General features: G+C 36.9%; 1 protein-coding gene across 3 annotated transcripts in view; it reads right to left on the minus strand.

Annotated features, from left to right (window-relative positions):
* Positions 1-18,052, minus strand: part of LOC116719189 (AT-rich interactive domain-containing protein 3B) — a 59,425-nt gene that overhangs the window by 26,587 nt on the left and 14,786 nt on the right. The window lies entirely within an intron of this gene.

Raw genomic sequence — 18,052 nt, forward strand, 5'->3', positions numbered from 1 at the left:
AAAAGCATCAGGAATCAAAACAAGATCCTTTTGGAGGGAGACGTTAATAGCTGCAGCACGGGGTCTAGTTTCAACCAGGAGCCTATTGGTCAGTGGCAATTACAGGCCCTGAAATGAGAGCTAGGAGGGCAAAGGTTGTCAAGGCCTCTGAGAGCAAGTCATTTTCACCCTCTCACTCTCGTGTGTCTAACTGTTGTCAACATTCATGCTCCCTAAACAAATATTCATCAGCCATCAACCTGGACAACTGCTGCAGATGGTCTGTTTCAAGGTCACCAGATAAACGCACGAAGAGTTGTGAAAGAAAGCCAGTCGTGCCCCCCTAACACAAACACACAAAGTGTTTTTATAAACATACATAAAATATATATGTCCAACATATGTTTCCAAGGAAAACGTTTTTAAGCCTGCAGTGTTAAAAAAGTGCTAATATAAAACACCTTTTCCTATTAAACTGCATAATCTATGACATGTGACAAAGATTACAACTGGTTGATCATGTGGACATAAAACATACATTGTGTGCAAAGGGCTGTAAGGCCTTCAGATGCACTGTAATTTGATTGCGTTTGTTAAACTTTAACCTTTATGAATGATTATGACTGAAGACACATCAGATTTTAAATATGCATATAGAACCTGTTATAGGTTTCTGACCTTGTTAAGGTAGGTTTGCAGTTGTGCCATTTGAAAGCTAAAAGATTTTTGCATTGGAAAAATGCATGATAAATGTGCCACCTAAACAAAAAAAATCTGCTCCTGCATACTCACATTACTAACCAAACAAGAAACCAGTATGTTATACTGAAAACTAAAGGTTGCTTTCATCCTGATAATCAGTGTGTTAGTCAGTAGACGCTGCTGACCTTGAAAGTAACAGCTGATCAGATCATGCCAAACTAATCTGAAATGCTGTTTCACAGCACTCTCCATTTGAGGAAATGTATCCCCACAGCATGGTGCTGCACCCACCAAGTTTTACCATTGAAATGGTGCATTTAGAGTGATATGCAGTGTTAGTTTTCTTCCATACATGTCTGTTGTGTTCGCTTGGCTGCTTCTGTGATTAATGCTAAGTTTTTAGTTGTGCCATTGTGCATTTTGTAAGCTAACCCTGCTTTAAACTGTTCCCTAGTCTTCATCGTGCAACTTGTTTACTAATGTTCTCGAAGAAACGTTTTCCTCCTCTGCCATAGAACAATGAATTGTCCAATTGGTTGGTGGTCTTTTATTCAATAAGAAGACAAACTGTTACTCTGAATTATATAAGCATCAATTGTGTCCTTTGTTGTTTTTTCAAACCCTAATGAACAAAAATCAGTATTAATATTTTTATTACAAAACTAAAGGATATTTTTGTAAACCAAAGACCTATTTCTAGCTTACAAACACAGATAATTCCAACATGCAACTAAGGATCAGAACCGAGTGAAGGTCCAAAGGTGCAGGCAGTAGCCGGCGGGTCACTGGACTTGGAAATGTTAAGGAAACACAAATGTGTTTATACACAAACCACATGGACACTTTCACACACATACACAATCATTCTTCCCTGAGGGACACTGTTATGGGAGAGCCGAGGTCAAGGTGTTGTGACATCAAATGAGAACAAAGGTCTAAAGTAACCGAGCATTACTGTGCAGTCAGTACGTTAGGCCTGAAAAAAGGCCTGAAAACCTTTAGTTAAGTGACTCAGGTTTTTTCCAAAACTCAGACTTTCCAAGTTGTCTGTAAAAGTAAAATTTTGAAACTGACAAATTTGTTAAAAGGAAAGCAATAAAGAAGAACCTGGTGTAAAAACAGGAAGATGTTTAGGGAAACAGAAGTTTAGGTCGACATGCAACTCATTGCATAAATATTTATTCTACATTAACTACATTACCCATGAGATAAAAAAAATACTAAGCTATGTGATTACTTTAAAGCAAATGGTGATTTTGCAATAATCAATCAGAGATGCCACTTTTGATTTGCCAAGTTCAGCTACCGAAACATTTTTTTTTTACCTCTCAATCCATAACATATTTCAGAACTAAGAACATTTTCAAAAAAAAAGATATTTTTAATGGAAAGCCTGTGTCAATGTAATTAGTGGACACTAATATAATTAGTGTCCACTAATGTAATGTGGACACATTACATTAATTACATCTCCACAAAAAGTTACCAAGTAGTTTAAAACAAACTTGACTATAAAGTGGGAGGAGAGATGCAGTAAAACCTGTGTTAAATATAGTGGTAAATCAGTAGAAAAATAATTGAGGTAAACATCAACCAGAAAAAAAACATTGCTTTTTTTAGAAATCATTTTCATCCTATCCTCCTGTTACACAAATGTTTCAAAATATCTGAAACACATCTGGGAAGACACAGATCAATAATTCCAGCTCACTGAACATTGGTATTGAAGCAACTTTTTAGTTAATTTCAACTGCCGCCTTAAATGCAGCCAATCATTAAAATGGAAACCCAGTTAAAGCCTTGGACCCAAATACGAGATCACGAAGGTTAACCATTTTATTTTCTTTCAATTATTACAATCCACAGTTAATCATAAGTCTCCATGGTAAATGTTTCTCGTTTCAATGTTTTGAATGTGAAACTGCTTTTATTAAATAAAATACTTTAAATGTGCAAAGCAACCCAAACAGTTTGTTTATATCAGGAAATATTGTGGATCAAATGACACATTTTTGAAACAGAAGAAGAAATAACTTCTATAATTGGCTTTATTCAGACTCCCTTAATGTCAATGTCAGGATATCTGATCCAACACCCTCAACACCCAAAGGTTTAGTGGCTGATCGGTCTTGGATGACCTAGTCTGGCTGGAGGTGCAAGTCCTGCTGTGGAGGGATCCGAAGAACCGAACAAACAAAGAGCTTTTGTTTAACAAAGAGGCCGGACACAACTGAGTCAATAAGAATCACCCTGTTCGTACTCCAAATAAATGCTTGTTTTACATTTTATACTACATTGTTTATATGGAGTAAAGCTCTGTCAGAAATTAGTCTTATAGCATGCAATTTTTGCATCAATATCCCTGTTCGAAATCCAAAATTAAAAACCTCAGGACACCCAAAGCTGGGAATAAAAGCGACCACTGTTATCATTTCTGAAAGGGATCACTCCTGGATGATTGAAGCAGTGCTGTCAAAAAGTGTTTCAAAGCCAAAGAGATGTGAGTAACTAAAACTTCACCACATGATGGACGCAATCAGCACTTCCTACTCTTGTCCAGAGCCAACAGTGATGTGAATGCTGCCAGATTTTTACAAATCTCCTACTTATAACAAAACTCATAATTAGATCAGCAAAAATTATTTCTCTTCACATGTGAGAAATGACCAAACCTGCTGAAAAAAATCTCCTATTTTATTTTACCTCTAATTCAATAAATATGCTGTGATTTACAATTAATTGTTTGCCCCATTAATTGTTTGATTCATCTTATTAATCAATAAAAGATGTGATATTTCTTCCAAAAATCTTATGGAAAATTTTAGATTTTCCATGCTTATTTTTAAGCTTTATATATATATATATATATATATATATATATATATATATATATATATATATAAAACTTAAAAATATTGAGAAATTTTCTATTTTTATAACAGTTAAAACTAGTTTCCTATAAGTGAAAGCCAACTTTTGCTTCTTACTCATCCAGGAGAAGCGAATGGTCCAAGACTGTGACTTGCACTCTGTTAGGTTTCCTCAAATGTGATTAATGAACTGAAGTAAACTGCATTGTTTGATAACTAGGATCAATTTGAATATATGTGCTTGACTTTCAATCTGTCTGAGTGCATTATATTGACATTTTTTGGTAGTTGGTGCTGTGTACTAGTTAGTAAACTGAGATGACGCCTAGGTTGAGTTTCAGATTGAATTTATTTTGTTGATAAATGATTACATTGAATTGATAATAAGTCTGATTGGGTGATTTGTGGACATTAATGTCACTTAATGTGACTAATAGTTTGCTTCATTATATATTTACTTATGTTGTCTCTGGTGAAGAAAACACTCACATGCACAAAGTAATTATAACAGGAGCCAATAACCAGGAGTAGACATGTTGGCTCTTGAAATGAGACCTTGGTCAGCTGAGGAATGTTAACACCATGTTGCTCCTTGTAAAGTTAAGAGTGGCTACTGATGTGTTTGGACCGCTCCTTATGATCAGTCACCTCAGCCCCCTCATCACGTCCACCACTCCGCCCCGAAAAATGACTTTTAAAAAAAATTCCCACACCTTTCCATATTTTATGGAAGATGTGTACATGACTTGACAAGCCTAGTGCATTTAATAACTGTTTTATTGAAAGTAGCGCAACACAAAAACTTTGTACAGGAGTGTTGCTTGATGCAGGATTTGTCTGACATCCATCACAACTAAAACTGTAAAGACATTTGTTTTGCTCTTAGCAGAACACAACCTCGCAGCTTAATGTACACATACAAAAATGCAGAGTTTCATATGGAGTCAGTATGGGTGTGACTAATAAGAATTGTTTGTGTTGAAAATACTGGTGGATACATGTACACACACATATATAACAAACACCTATCTGAGTAGTCAACAGCTCTTTACTAAAGAAAATTACATTTACTTTATATTTTTCACTGACTTATCTGACAAGTAAGGCTGCATACAGCAATGGTTTAAAAAAAAGGGGGGGAAGTACATCCTATGAATCAAGAGCTTGTTGAACTGCCTTTAGCAGGTATAACCTGAAGTTTTCAATAAGACTAACTGTGGAAGAATGTCAGCCCCATGTTTTTAACAAAGTTGCATCAGTAGGTTGAGGTTTGCTGTCGGCACAGCTCTTTTAATGAATGAGCTCAGTATTTATTTTAGATATGGGTTGGGCCAAACATGTATTTTCTTTTTTTTTTTTAGGTAATTTTGGTAGATATTCTGCTTCCTGTTAGAATCATCTCTCTGGTAAGAGATGTGTGCAGGTGTTGGATCTCTGATACATTGTTTCACATTTAACTCTGACATAATTTGGCATACAGAGAAGTTCATGCTCAGCTCAATGACCGCAAGGTACCAAGTTCTTCTGGGTGCAAAACAAATCCACATCATCACCCACTCAGGTGGCACGAATATGTATTATAGCCAATCATCTCATTCTCTTGTCTCATCTGTCCAAAAGACAGATGAGACAAACATAAACAAGTGGTCCATTTAGTTTCACACTTGTAAACTTCTCTTGCTGTTTTCTTCTTTGAGAGAACAGGCTTTAACTAGGCTTTAAATGTAATTTGTTTACAAACAAGCTACATTTGTTTAATTGATTCTTAGTGTAATGTGGTGAGTTTTCTCAAGTAACATAAATAAAAACAAAAATGAAACATGCTAGTTGCATTTTTTGAACACTACAAAGTTTAACCTCTAGATGAAATTGCTTGTAATTCACAAGATAAACAGGAGGAGTGTGAAATGTTTTCCATTTGTAGATAATCTTTTAGTAGTAGTCTATGACTTCATTGGCCTTGTAAAAACCAGCCTTGTACTACATTTTGCTTCGTACAGAGGGCAATGGCTAGGCTATGAATTGATGGAATGACTTAAAATTGTTGCTACCATACTAATGGGCAGCAACAATTGGTTTTCCAAAGGCACTGCTGATGCCTTTTCTCCTGTCCTGTCGAACAATGATTGAATAAATCGATGGTTGGTTAATCAGATGCATCTAATGAGCATCTTCTGGCCTCCATCTTCACTTTTAAATCTCATGCAGGAAGCTACTGGACTGTGCCTATTTTTTCAACATTCATGGAAACTTGAATTTGAACTTGAAATTCTATTAAGTAAATATAATTTGTTTTCAAATAAAATATGAAAAAACCCCAACATAGTCAAAATGTTGCTTCTAGAATAATTTCACCTGTCTCTCTGAAACATGCTGGTGCAGCCATGTTATATGTCAGTGAGTAATGCCTATTTTGTGCCTTCATTTGCTTAGACTTATGAATATCACAACAATCAGTCACTCTGTTCTTTGTGTAGAATAAATGCAATGAGTTTCCAGTATGATTGTGCAAAACAAGTGTGATCGCGGTACAGTCCAAAATAAATAATAAAAAAAATGTGAACATAGTCAAACAATCCTATACATAGCTGTAGCATTAGTTGAAAATGGGCTGTTTGTCCAGTAACTAAAACCAAGGTTTTAAGTAAGTTATTTCTAAAATTATAAAAAAATTTCCATTTTATATACATTCCTAAGGTTGATCTTACTTAAAACTCAAGACCGCTACAGTTTTATGCAGGTTAAAGAAATGCTACACTGACATTGCCACTTGTAGCAATGCAAGGTCAGGTGCATTGCTACTTTCCCTTTACTTAGTAGAAAATCAAATTTGCTCTTTGGAAATATTTGAATCCACAAAAAATACAGACAGCCAGGGTGTCTATGTTGTTCTGTGTCTAAAGAGATGGTATCCATCACTATCATTAAGGCAATAATAAAACCACAGATTCCCACTGTTAATCTATAAATAGAATAAAGGCAAAAAGGTATATAACATTCTGTACAATAAGCCCTTGAAAATAACCGAGTCTTTCAAGTCTATGTATTTGAATAAAAATAACACAATGCTATATATAACATTATTGTAACAGCCACAACAATATGTTAGATCATATTACCAGTGGTAGGGATAACTGGGGTACATTTTGTAAGCAGTTAGAATCAGTACCAAAGTATTCTTGTTTCAAATTGTTGTATAAAAACTGTAATACAGTGAAACTGTAGTGTTTCTACACAAGATTATCATGTAAGAATCTCATAGCAGCTCATGCCTTTCATCTATGCATATGAATTATCTGCACAAGCTACCATATGCTCAAACAGCCACTGTGTCTGTTTCTCTTGTGTTGTTAAAGGGTTTACTGGCAGGGCAGTGGGTGGCCTAATTACATTATGGCCATACGTGACCAACTGGTTCAGTGCCAAATCAGGGATAAGAATAACACAGCACTAAAAGTTAGCCAAAGATGGACATCACTCGGAGGAGAAGATGAAAAAAAGAATGCACTTCCACAAATGTCCTTCATAAAAGATCCCCCTTATTCAGTATCAAAAAGGAAAACACCAAAATGAATATTTTGCTAACATGCAAATGTTTTTAAATACACTTTGGATCATTTCTGTACTTAAAGATGAACATTGATCAGCAAATCAAAATGTGAAGTAAAAAAATTAACACATTTTCCTTGATTGGCTCCAACTTGTGATCCAATGGTGATGGTGGGGAAAAAGAAAGAAAACAATAACTAAAAAACTAATTTTGCCAAAATTGCAATTAGGAGTTAATACCTCAAAGACAAATAGATGCCAAACTTAGGCTGATGGTTGCTAAGTTCCATCAACATGCTGTTGAAATGATTCAACAGCATGTCTGACTGCAAAAGAAGGCAAGACAGTGAAAACTTGGCAGAGCATTGAACTTCCTCAAAGAATGTATGTGAAATGCAGACTGAATTGTGTATTTATGTGTCATTATTTTGATTTTTATGGAAAACAACCTTTAGCAGGATGACATTCTTCATTGCACTCCATCAGACAATCCACACAATGCTCTCCCACATGAATGCTAATGCATTTCTTGCAGGAAATTGTACTTTGACACCATAGAAAGATGTCCAGAGAAGAGCCACCATTTTATTGAGGCCAGGCATGCTGGAACAAGAGGGGTTAATGGCTGCTGCTTGGAGAGCGGGGGGTGGATGGCATTGATTGCTCAGGATGTTGACAGCACTTTTCCAATTTGATAGTGCAGCTGTTATTAGATGAAGAGGCTTACCCTTACCCCATCATGTGATTTCTCTTCACTCAAATAGCTCTTAAAGACTGAAATAAGAAGACATTCACTGTCCACTTTTGAAATACCAAAAATGTAATTAAAAAATAATGTAAATACTTTGTTGAAATAAAGATGACCCAGTGTATAAATAGCAGAGAAGTTTCTTGCTACAGCTGAACTGGTGGAAACAAGTAGCACCACATCTGATCTAAAACATCTGTTCAAGCAGCCCACCACTTTAATCCTGTGAGCCCAACAAAAAACTTATGAAGAGTCAAAAACACATCTTTGCCATGTAAGGTCATGTTAGCCCTTAGCCATACCTCAAAAGCCCTCAAAGCTAACTGTCCCAGGGTACTGTCAGGGCTCTCTATACCTCACCCTACAGAGGTACATGCAAAATCCCCAGGGCCATAGCTATTGAACACGCAGCTCAAATCAATAGCCCTGGATGTGCAAACACAGGGAAGTCCCCAGCCCCCCTCCGGACGTAATCTCACTGCAAACGTCAATACTCATCATCCTCAGTCATCTACCACTACACCAGGGAAACTGAGATGAGGGCTGGATCATAGCTCCCAGGGTGACCTAACCACCTCGCCTCCAACAAGACATCCTAACTTCAAGTGACATGGTTAGGGTTTCCAAGGGAAACCTTCATCAAGTTGCAGCCGTCTATAAGAAACTGTGTAAACAGCCACACCTATACTCAAAGAACACACAATTCATGCTCATGCAAGCTAGATCGCTATAGCAACCCTGGGCAGTAAATCAAAGTTAACCAAATCCTGCAGTGTTCCCAGTGTGAGCTGTGCCAGAACGGACTGAGGTGAGAGGGCAACTTTAGTGAAATTCACCAACATTCCTGTACCCCAGAAACAGGACCTAACAATAACAGGATAGCCCCTCTCATCCCACAGGTACTCTTAACATCTCATTCCTAGACTAATCTTTTTTAGCCAAATTGCTGCCTGTCAAAACAGCTCAGCAAGGAAAACCTTTCAAACAGACATGGCAGCAGTAATTTAATCACAATCTTGGCCTTCAGCGGAAATCTGGACCACAGCCAATAGCAATGCTGTGAATGAAAAGTAACATTTAGAGGGTAGATTACAATTAAAAGCCTATTCCTGGTACAAATTTAGAAAGTCATCACAAGATCCAAAATAAATGGGAAAATAAGTTTATACTACTTTTAAATAGATATGTGGTTTAAGCCAAGTTCTCCTACTTCTGTGAATTAAAACACAAAAAGGAAAGCAAAATACCATTAATTTCATCACCTTCAGTTATTTTCTTCAATATATTTGCACAATATATTGTAATAGCAATGTCTGCAGCATTTATATCGCAAAGGACTATTTAGAGCAAAATAATTGTTGGCTAGTAAATCCCACGTGTTATGAACTTGAATATTTCATCCAAATGTAATATTTGGTCAGTTGGATGAAGTCTTAGACCAGCAAATGCTCACACTGGACACAAAAACTTGTAAATAGTCACAAGAGTTATGGGAGAACAGAAAGAAAGGAAAGAAGAAAATAGGCATACATGGTAACGGATATTGTCACTGCAATATTTCCTAATAAAGTTGTCATCGCTAGATTTTCTAAGATTGTGCAACCCTAACAATAAGTGTAACTCAAATACACACAAAAAACATACTTTCAGCATAAACAAAAAGATCAGTGCAGATTAATTGTCAACAAGATGGCAGACTCAAGGTACCAGTCAAGATATGGATTTTCAAAGTGTGAGGCAGCTCTTTGGAGGATAAAAGGAAAATAAAGAAAACAAAGCAAAACAAAGAACTGAAAAGTAATTGTGGACCTTTAGCCAACTTCACCAAACGTCAGAGACAAAATGGATAGATTTTTATTACCTGTAGCTATGGTGAGTAAGGAGACAGAGTCTCTAGGACAAGTAAAATAAAAAATTAAAACAAAAAAATTTTTTAAAAAGCATGATCAGTTAAGATTAAGAATTTCATGGGCTGAATCTGAAGATGCTACACTGACAGGTAGTTGTCTATCAAGAACCTGGGAGTTTTTTTATTATAATTTTTACAGAAGGCTAAATGTACTATGTTGCCTTGCCAGTGAAACACGTATGCACAAAAAGTCAAGTGTACATCAACAATAAAAATTCTCCAGAAAAAAATAGCAATAATCCAATTGGGAGTGGGGAGCTGGAGGATAAAAGGCAGTTGTCTTTTTGCTGTATGAGGGGGACTAGCTCAAATTCAGAAGACAATCTTTATTCAAAAATAAATGTCAAAGTTAAATCGATAGTAAAGTTTATAATAAAAATGCTGTATTATTTGAAGCATAAAAATAAGTGACAGGCCTGAAGCAAATCTGCTTTCTCTCCCAGCATGCCTGACAAAAGTAGCACAATTGGGGTCAGAAATAGTTCAACCACATGAAATAACTGGGGTTTGATCTCTCTGCAGAAATCACTTATTGAGGCTCTTCCGACTGGGAAGTGTAGAAGGGAGGAGGGCTGAGGGGATCACATCTTTTACCTGAAAACAACTGCAAAGGATTTCACAGTGATCTGGTCATACGCTACCATCCACAAAGGCTCCAGCTAATCGTGATCCCATGCACGACAAGGAGGAAGTAAATCTCACTGGAAGCCAGGAACATATGGTTACCGGTAAGTTTCTGCTGACAGCCACGTCCACTCATGATTGTACGCTCTCATAAGAAAATATTAACAGCATTTCTACAGATCCTATAAGATCAGACTGATGAGATCAGGGAGGAACACAACCTAAAGGCATTCCTGCCCTTGAGTGTCCAGTCATGTTTGTAGCTATGAGAGATTTCTGGCTTTAGAGGGAACAGACATAGTGGCGGGGACAAGGGGCTAAACGTCCAAGAGCGGAGCATGTTGCTACCTGTCTTGGCCTCAGCGGTGCTGCACCTCTAAATAGGCCACTGAAAAACAGGCCTCCAGGCAAGACCACCCCTCCCTCCATTAATCACTCCAATTACAAAGCTGCAAAAGAAAGACAGAGGAAAGAGGGAGGGGGCAGACAGGAGACACCTACAGGCAAATGGGCAGGTAGACGAACATACAAAAGAGAAAAATAACAAACGTGTGCATTTTTCAACAATTCATTTGCCTTATTTAGTTTTTAAACCACAAACAGAAAGAGGTTGTGAATTCAATCACTCAGAAATACAAATAAAGAAAAAAAAGATGAAGTGGATCTTGATATTAGCTGCAGAGTAAACATGTCTGCTGGTATCCTGTAAGTCTGGTTTGCCAAATAAACTGAGCGCGTTTGTTCAGCTCCAGCCCTTTCACCAAGACACCACATTCCACAGTCAGAGGCCCCATCCCCCATTACACTAGATGGCCCCTTTCGTTGCCTCACACAAATGCAACGTTTATAGGGTGGTGTGGCCAGGAGTTCACACTCATTGGTTCAAAGAACCTTTCACAGGCAGAGCAAATATTTTAGTGAATCACATCTGTGCCATCAAATACGGCGCTCCATAAGTTAACCCGTTACTCTGCGGTTTCAGGGCCATCAGAAACTAGACCGCAGAGACTACATTTTTCAACTACTAACAAGAAAGGAGCTTCATGGCCCCCACTTAAGGATAATTTGGTTTAGATATTTTGTTTCTATTCTGTGAAGTCTACAGTGACAGATATAATTTCTCCTGAATGTTTAAGTAGTTATTTTACGAACAACTCAAATTTGTGTTCCAACTGTGCATCAAAGCAGAAATTTTACAATATCCCGGATCCCTGCCGCTTTTCGCTAGGACTTATATTGAAAAATTTAAAGCAGCTATAAGACATTTCTCTTGCGTAAATAGCTTTGGCTGAAAATACCTTGCATATCTCACAGCTTTCAAATGGCAAGAATCCACCTCACCCCAAAGCTAATGGTGACGGGAGACATCGCACAAACCTGATAGGTCTTAATACATTCTCAGTCTACTGCCAGTGCCAGTAACTTGATACATTCACAATCAACAAAAAAAACTTTTAATTACATATAAAATGACAAAGGTCATGGCGCCTGGAGTCAGATGGGTAAATGGCTTCTTTGTGAGACATGGTTAAGAAGTGTTGGGGGTGGGAGGACTTCCTCTGTCAGAAAAGTTACTGTTATGACAGCTTCTATGAATCCGGAGTATCAAATGTTCAAACCATAAGCGCAATTCACAGCTTTTCAGAGGAGTTTAAATCGATAGGGAGCGATTTCTCTGCTCAAAGCAAGAGGTATCTGTTTCCTCTCAGTGAGCGTTAAGTGTACAGGGGCATTCCAACCCTGACAGGCCAGCACCCCCCTGGGAACCAGGTTTGGATGTTGCAGGCCGTCACGCATCTGGAGCTCATCTCCAGAAGCAGCAGGGAGCTACATCTCTACTGGATGCTCAGCAGATTAGAGCTGATCTGAATGAGTTTTGAGCTTTATAATAATATAATATAATATAATATAATGTGTGTAAAAGTGCAAACTATAGAGAAAAAAACCCCATAAAGTATACTCTTACGCAATGCATAGCCTCCATTTTAAGGGAAGAAATTAAAAGCAGAGGTATGCCTTGAGGTGACAAGAAAGACATCAATCTTGTGAGGTAGTATTAACAACCATCTGTCAGAGATGAACTGATCAGGCTTTTCCTGATTGACGCCAATGTTCAGTTTAACGAACATTGACAGAAGTGGTAGTTTTAAATCTAATGGAAAGTCAAAGAATTACAAGGCTACCAGCTATGTAGGAATGATTTGATCAATAAGGGGAATTTTGTTTTTAGCTTTTGCAGTATTTCACCTGCCAATCCATCAGCGTCGATCAAGAAAAAGACGGGCAGAATTTGGCTGACTTGTCCCTTTTGAATTAAACAAATTAATATTTTTAGAAATTCTGCAGTTGGTTTTGGAAAGTTTATAGCACTGAATGTAGCACTGCAGTATGTCTAAAAAGGAAAAAACAGGATTAAAAGAGTTATTACAGCAGCAAGGAATGTAAAATAGGAGAAAATAAACCGGATTTAGAGAACATGCTTTAACAGCAGCAAAAGGTGTGCGTTAACCAAACTCATAAAATGTTGAAATTTGCATATCCAAATCATGAACAAAGCTATCAAATTGCAAAAGAAACTATTAAGGGGGAGGGGCATATTATTTTCTATGATGATGGTGTATTTAAAGTGTGACAGCACATAAGAATAATTTTACATTTAAGTCCATTTCATCAAATGAAACAAAAGATCCGTGTTTTTGGCATGCATTATTCCACCTACCTTTGAAACAACCAATCTTATTATATTTTCTATTTATGCTGAAAGCAATGGGCAGTCTTAGGTTTTCTAATCACATTTATAGAGCAGGAAAACCCGAGACGTCTTTGTTTGACCAGATGGCTGACTAATCAAGGCCGGCTCCACTGGGAGTGGTGTGTGTTTATGTGTGTGTGGAGGGGACATTGAAATCTGCTTCAGACATTATCAGAGCAAGTTTAATATGAATCATCAGATCAGAGTTTTAGCATCTGGTAAGCATTTGTAATATAGATGACTTTTTATTGCCAAACATCTGGACAATAAACACTAACATTTATTTTTGTCAAAAGCATGAACTCTGTGTTGAATCTCAAGTTCATATTTGAAATTTCTATGTCATGCTTTAATCATTTACTACTTTGGCTTTGAAATTATTGACTAAAGTTTACGTAGTTCATAGTTCCATCCAATGTGATTGTCTATTAACCAGAACAGCTACAGGTCAAATAAAGTTGACTTTATTTTGGACATTGCAAATCTGCAACATAAAGTTGTAGATTTACAAAATAGAGTAGCATAGATCTATATATTTTCCATATAGGCATTTTTAAAAAAAAAACATCATAAGATCACTTTCTAATTTCCAGATGATATTAGCACTTTTGGAAGTCATTTTTAAGATGGTGAAGAAATCGTAATTTCTTCACCATAAATGGTAATTAAAAAGAAAAGGAAACTTATTGGAAAACATTATGCTTTGCAATAATGTAACTGAAAATAATCAGACTGAAAAAATACAAGACTTGGAAAAATGTGCTTATGTGATCCTTGTTTAGCAGAAATATAATGCTTAACAGACATACCACTTACAGTTCAGTTCTTGTGGTTTTTCTTTGGGGATTCAGGAAGCATTCAGTTTTTAGAGTAAAGGGCAAATTAAAATATTAGAGGCTGAGCTGCAAACACATTGCTATTAGTGTAATGTGACGTTTCCTGGGTTGGAGCCAGGAGATTCTTTTTCTTCCTTCCTCCTGTGGTGGTCTCTCCTGCTTACAAGACTTTGATTACGTTTAGTTTATGTTTGAAGATAAACAACATAGCCACACGCTACTATAAACTGCAGGACATTTTGGCAGCCAGTGCGATGCTGACCAAAAAGCAGGGAAGCAACAGTGTAAGGAAAGCCTTCTGAAGCACTTCCAACTGCTTCTACTGTATGTGTGGCTTTGTGCCAGGTACCAGTCAGCTGCTGCGTTTACCCAAGCGCCTTGACACAGTGGCCCAGTTACCGCTTACAAGCCCCGGAAAGCAGCCTGGAGCTGAGCCAAAGCAGTAGCAGAAGAGGGCCTAGAAAGCCACTAACAATAGACAACTCTCACTGCACACCTCTACGTCAGCTGGCCCCTTTTTGCAGGGTCTTTTACCACCAAACATAAGTTTTCTATTGAAAGACACTAAGGCTAAAAAAAAAACATCTTGAATGTCTCTTTGCTCCCTGAAGTGGCCTTGATCTCAGGTGCATTGTGTCTTTGAAACACTTGCTGTGAGGGGTTTTTGGATTGTTTTGTTCAGTGCATCTTGACTTTTACAAATATACAGTCAGCAGAAATGTCAAATAATACGGATAACTTTGCACAGGCATTAAAAGCCCCTTAGCATTTTCACAATCATGTACCAGCCACATAGTGTAATGTATCTTACTGTAGTTTTAGATGACAGACAAAAAAGTAGTGCACAATTGTGAAGTGGACAGCAAAATAATATTACTTTTTTTTTTATGAATAAAAAAAGTGACACATTTGTGTCTGGCCCCAGCTTCAACTGCTTGCAGAAATACACTTAATTTTATTTTGGGTTATGTTCCTACCATCTTTGCACATTTGGCAAATAAATATAACTTGGATCTAAATTATTTCTGTCGTTCTGGCAGTATGATTTGGGTTGTCCTGCTGGAGAGTGAATCTCTACTCCAGTCTCAAGTCTTTTTTCAGTCACCAACAGCTTTTCTTGAGTGATTTTATACAATTACTTCCATCAATATTTCTACCCAGTCTGATCAGCTTCCCTGTTCCTGCTGAAGATGTGTTGCTTTTTCACCACACATTAAATTTTTCATATCAGAAAAAAACTTCCATTTTAGGATGCTTTCACACTATAATAATCCAGGGAACTCGACATATTGTGTAGGGAATACAGACAAAGTTATTTGGTTTGTGTTATTTTAAACCTCCATGTACTTCTTTCAAAGTGGACTAAGTCATGTAGTTACAAAAGCTGTTCACTTGGGGTCAAATCACAAGAATGTTCCCAGAATGAGCAGGCGAGGCAACAGACTATTGAGTGCATTACTCTATACATTCAAAGAAAGTAGCAAAACAGGAAAAGATGCTGAAAAATTAGGAACTGTTACTGTTACATGGTTACGCAGAGCAAAGTATAGCAAGGATATACAGTAAATGTTTCCACATCTCATGTACGTCTAGAAATCACCTGTCACTTCCTCCCTTTGGCTCACAGTCTCTCGTTTGCTCTCTACATAGACAGGCAGTTTCCTTTCCCTCTGCAGACAAACCGCACCAAGATTCACTTGCTTCGTCAGTATCAGACAACGGTTGAGCTTTTACACCTGACTATTACAAATGAAGATGGCTGAGGGAACAAACTTAAAACAGACTAACCAGCTCTCTTACTGTGTAACAACACAGCTGGTCTCAACCAACCAACTCTTTTACTGTGTAAAAGCTCTCTTAATCTTATCTGGACAGAGCACCATCTTTTATGCATTTGCTCTGGTCTCTACATGGGTTTTGGCCAGCAGCCACACGTCTTTTTGTTTTCTTTCAACAGTTCAACAATCTCGCTACTCTTACACAGACTAATGGCTTTCCCGACAGATTGTCCCCCTTGAGCTGTGGATCTCTGTTGCTCCTCCAGAGTTACCATGAGTCTCTCTGCAGTTTCTCTGTTTTAAACTCTCCTTGTAGGTTGACCGTAATCGCTTGGTAGGTGTGGAGTTGCAGCATATTCTTTATAGCTTTAGATGAAGAATAAACACAGTTACTGCCTGAATACCTAACCTATCACTTTTCCCTTGATTCATCTGGTCTGTCAATGTAGACATTAAAAATATACACAGTTGATTGTGTTGAATTTTTTTAGGGGCAGAAGAGTAAAGTGTGTAATGCAAATGATTACAATCCCAGAGTCTTATCTGGTTAAAGAGTTAAGACTTTTAGATTTGTTCACTAAATGTGTAGTAAATCTCCTTATACTGCAAGAGGGCAAAAACAAGAAAGGCAACCACCTCCTTTCAGTTTTCCTTATTTAAACATAGTCTCAAATGTCGACAGCTGATTTCCAATTCAAATAAAATTTGGATAGCTTGAGACTACCAAATCCAGCAAACATCTTATATCACTTTTTTTTTCTTAAATTGAGTTGCTATTTAATCTTAAAATTTGAAAGAGAAAGCAAATTTTATAATGTACTTAAAAGTAGTTCCTTCAAAAAGCAATTTAAGGCGTTATTTAAATTGCTGGAAAATGAAAGTATCAACACAAAAATTCAAAAGCGTAAAAAATACAATTATTGTTGTTTCAAAAACATACCTATGTTATAATCTGAAAAATATCTACATTTCAACATGTTAATTCCCATTTTGTTTTTACATTTAATAGTTATATAAATTTAATTTCATATCAGACTCAAATAGAAAATTAATCATGTGTAATGTTCTAATCACCAAGTTCATAAATACTTTACATTCCACTAGTTTATTCTCTTCACAATAACAGACGGCACATACAATAATTAAACTATATATATCACAATGTTGTCTGTCTACATGAAAACTCATGGAAACTTTCAGCAACAATATTATAATGGGTAACATGACCTTGTCCATGTTTCACTGCAGCTGCTGAAGGCGTTGGTGGATGTCTTTTTCTCATTTGGCTTCCCCCCTATGTTGTTCGCCTTCATTATAGAGCAGGTGTTGAGATACGTTTTGTGGGAGTGGTTGTAAAGCATGAATGAAACTGGCAAAGCTGTTTGTGTGTGTGTTGAGGGGGGTGGATTTCGGGTTTACTACAAACTGATCAAATAACAATGGACCCGAGTATCTCAGTTTTCATTGAAGGGAAGACTATCACCAAGGGTCTGTTTGGGAAAAAAACAAAACATTAAGTTCAAATCCACAACCTTCCAAGTAAATGTTAATGTTTTGTTAGCCTAATTAAAAAGGAAAATGCAGTCTACCTATCAATAAGCATGCTTGTGAATGTTACATTTTAAAATGCAGCCTTAAACCAAAGGATTGGCTTAACAGTTATATAAAAATAATAATTAATTACAACTAGGTTTACAGGGAAAGCCAAATAGTTGTAAGAACCCATATATTTCTGTGCTTCTGGGAAAAAAAAAAGAAAAAAATAAGCCTTAAGCTTCTCTCATAAATTATTAACTTTGCCCCGTTTTATGTTATTGTTCATGTGTCTTGAAATGATTCACTGCTTACTTTGTATTAGGGTTGAAAGGTAAATAAGTTATCTACATGCTGGATGGTTGGATTGCATTGCAAATCCCCTCCTCCACCATCTGACCAGACATGAATAGTTTGATTGCAATTATGTTATGTGTAAAACTAAAAGTTCAATTCACGCAAAGTAGCAAGGGGTTGCACTTTACTTTCAGCTTTTTACCTATCTGAATATACAAACCACTAAAAGAAATTTTAAATATTAATAGTTGCAGTGATTTCTAACCAATAACAATATCATTGATAATGAACCTGTTAACTGATAAGACAGTGCACCCATCAGATAAAGCACAGCGGCTGTGCTGCAACATATGGTTGCACAACCGCTCTTTATATATGGCAAGATTGCCATCCATTTCTCAAAAAAGTGGAAAATGTCACCCATCTTGTTTTGCTACCTGTATTCAGCATGTCAACAAATCCTAAAGAAAGTTGT

Source organism: Xiphophorus hellerii, chromosome 4 (assembly GCF_003331165.1).
Source record: "Xiphophorus hellerii strain 12219 chromosome 4, Xiphophorus_hellerii-4.1, whole genome shotgun sequence".
NCBI lineage: Eukaryota > Metazoa > Chordata > Actinopteri > Cyprinodontiformes > Poeciliidae > Xiphophorus > Xiphophorus hellerii.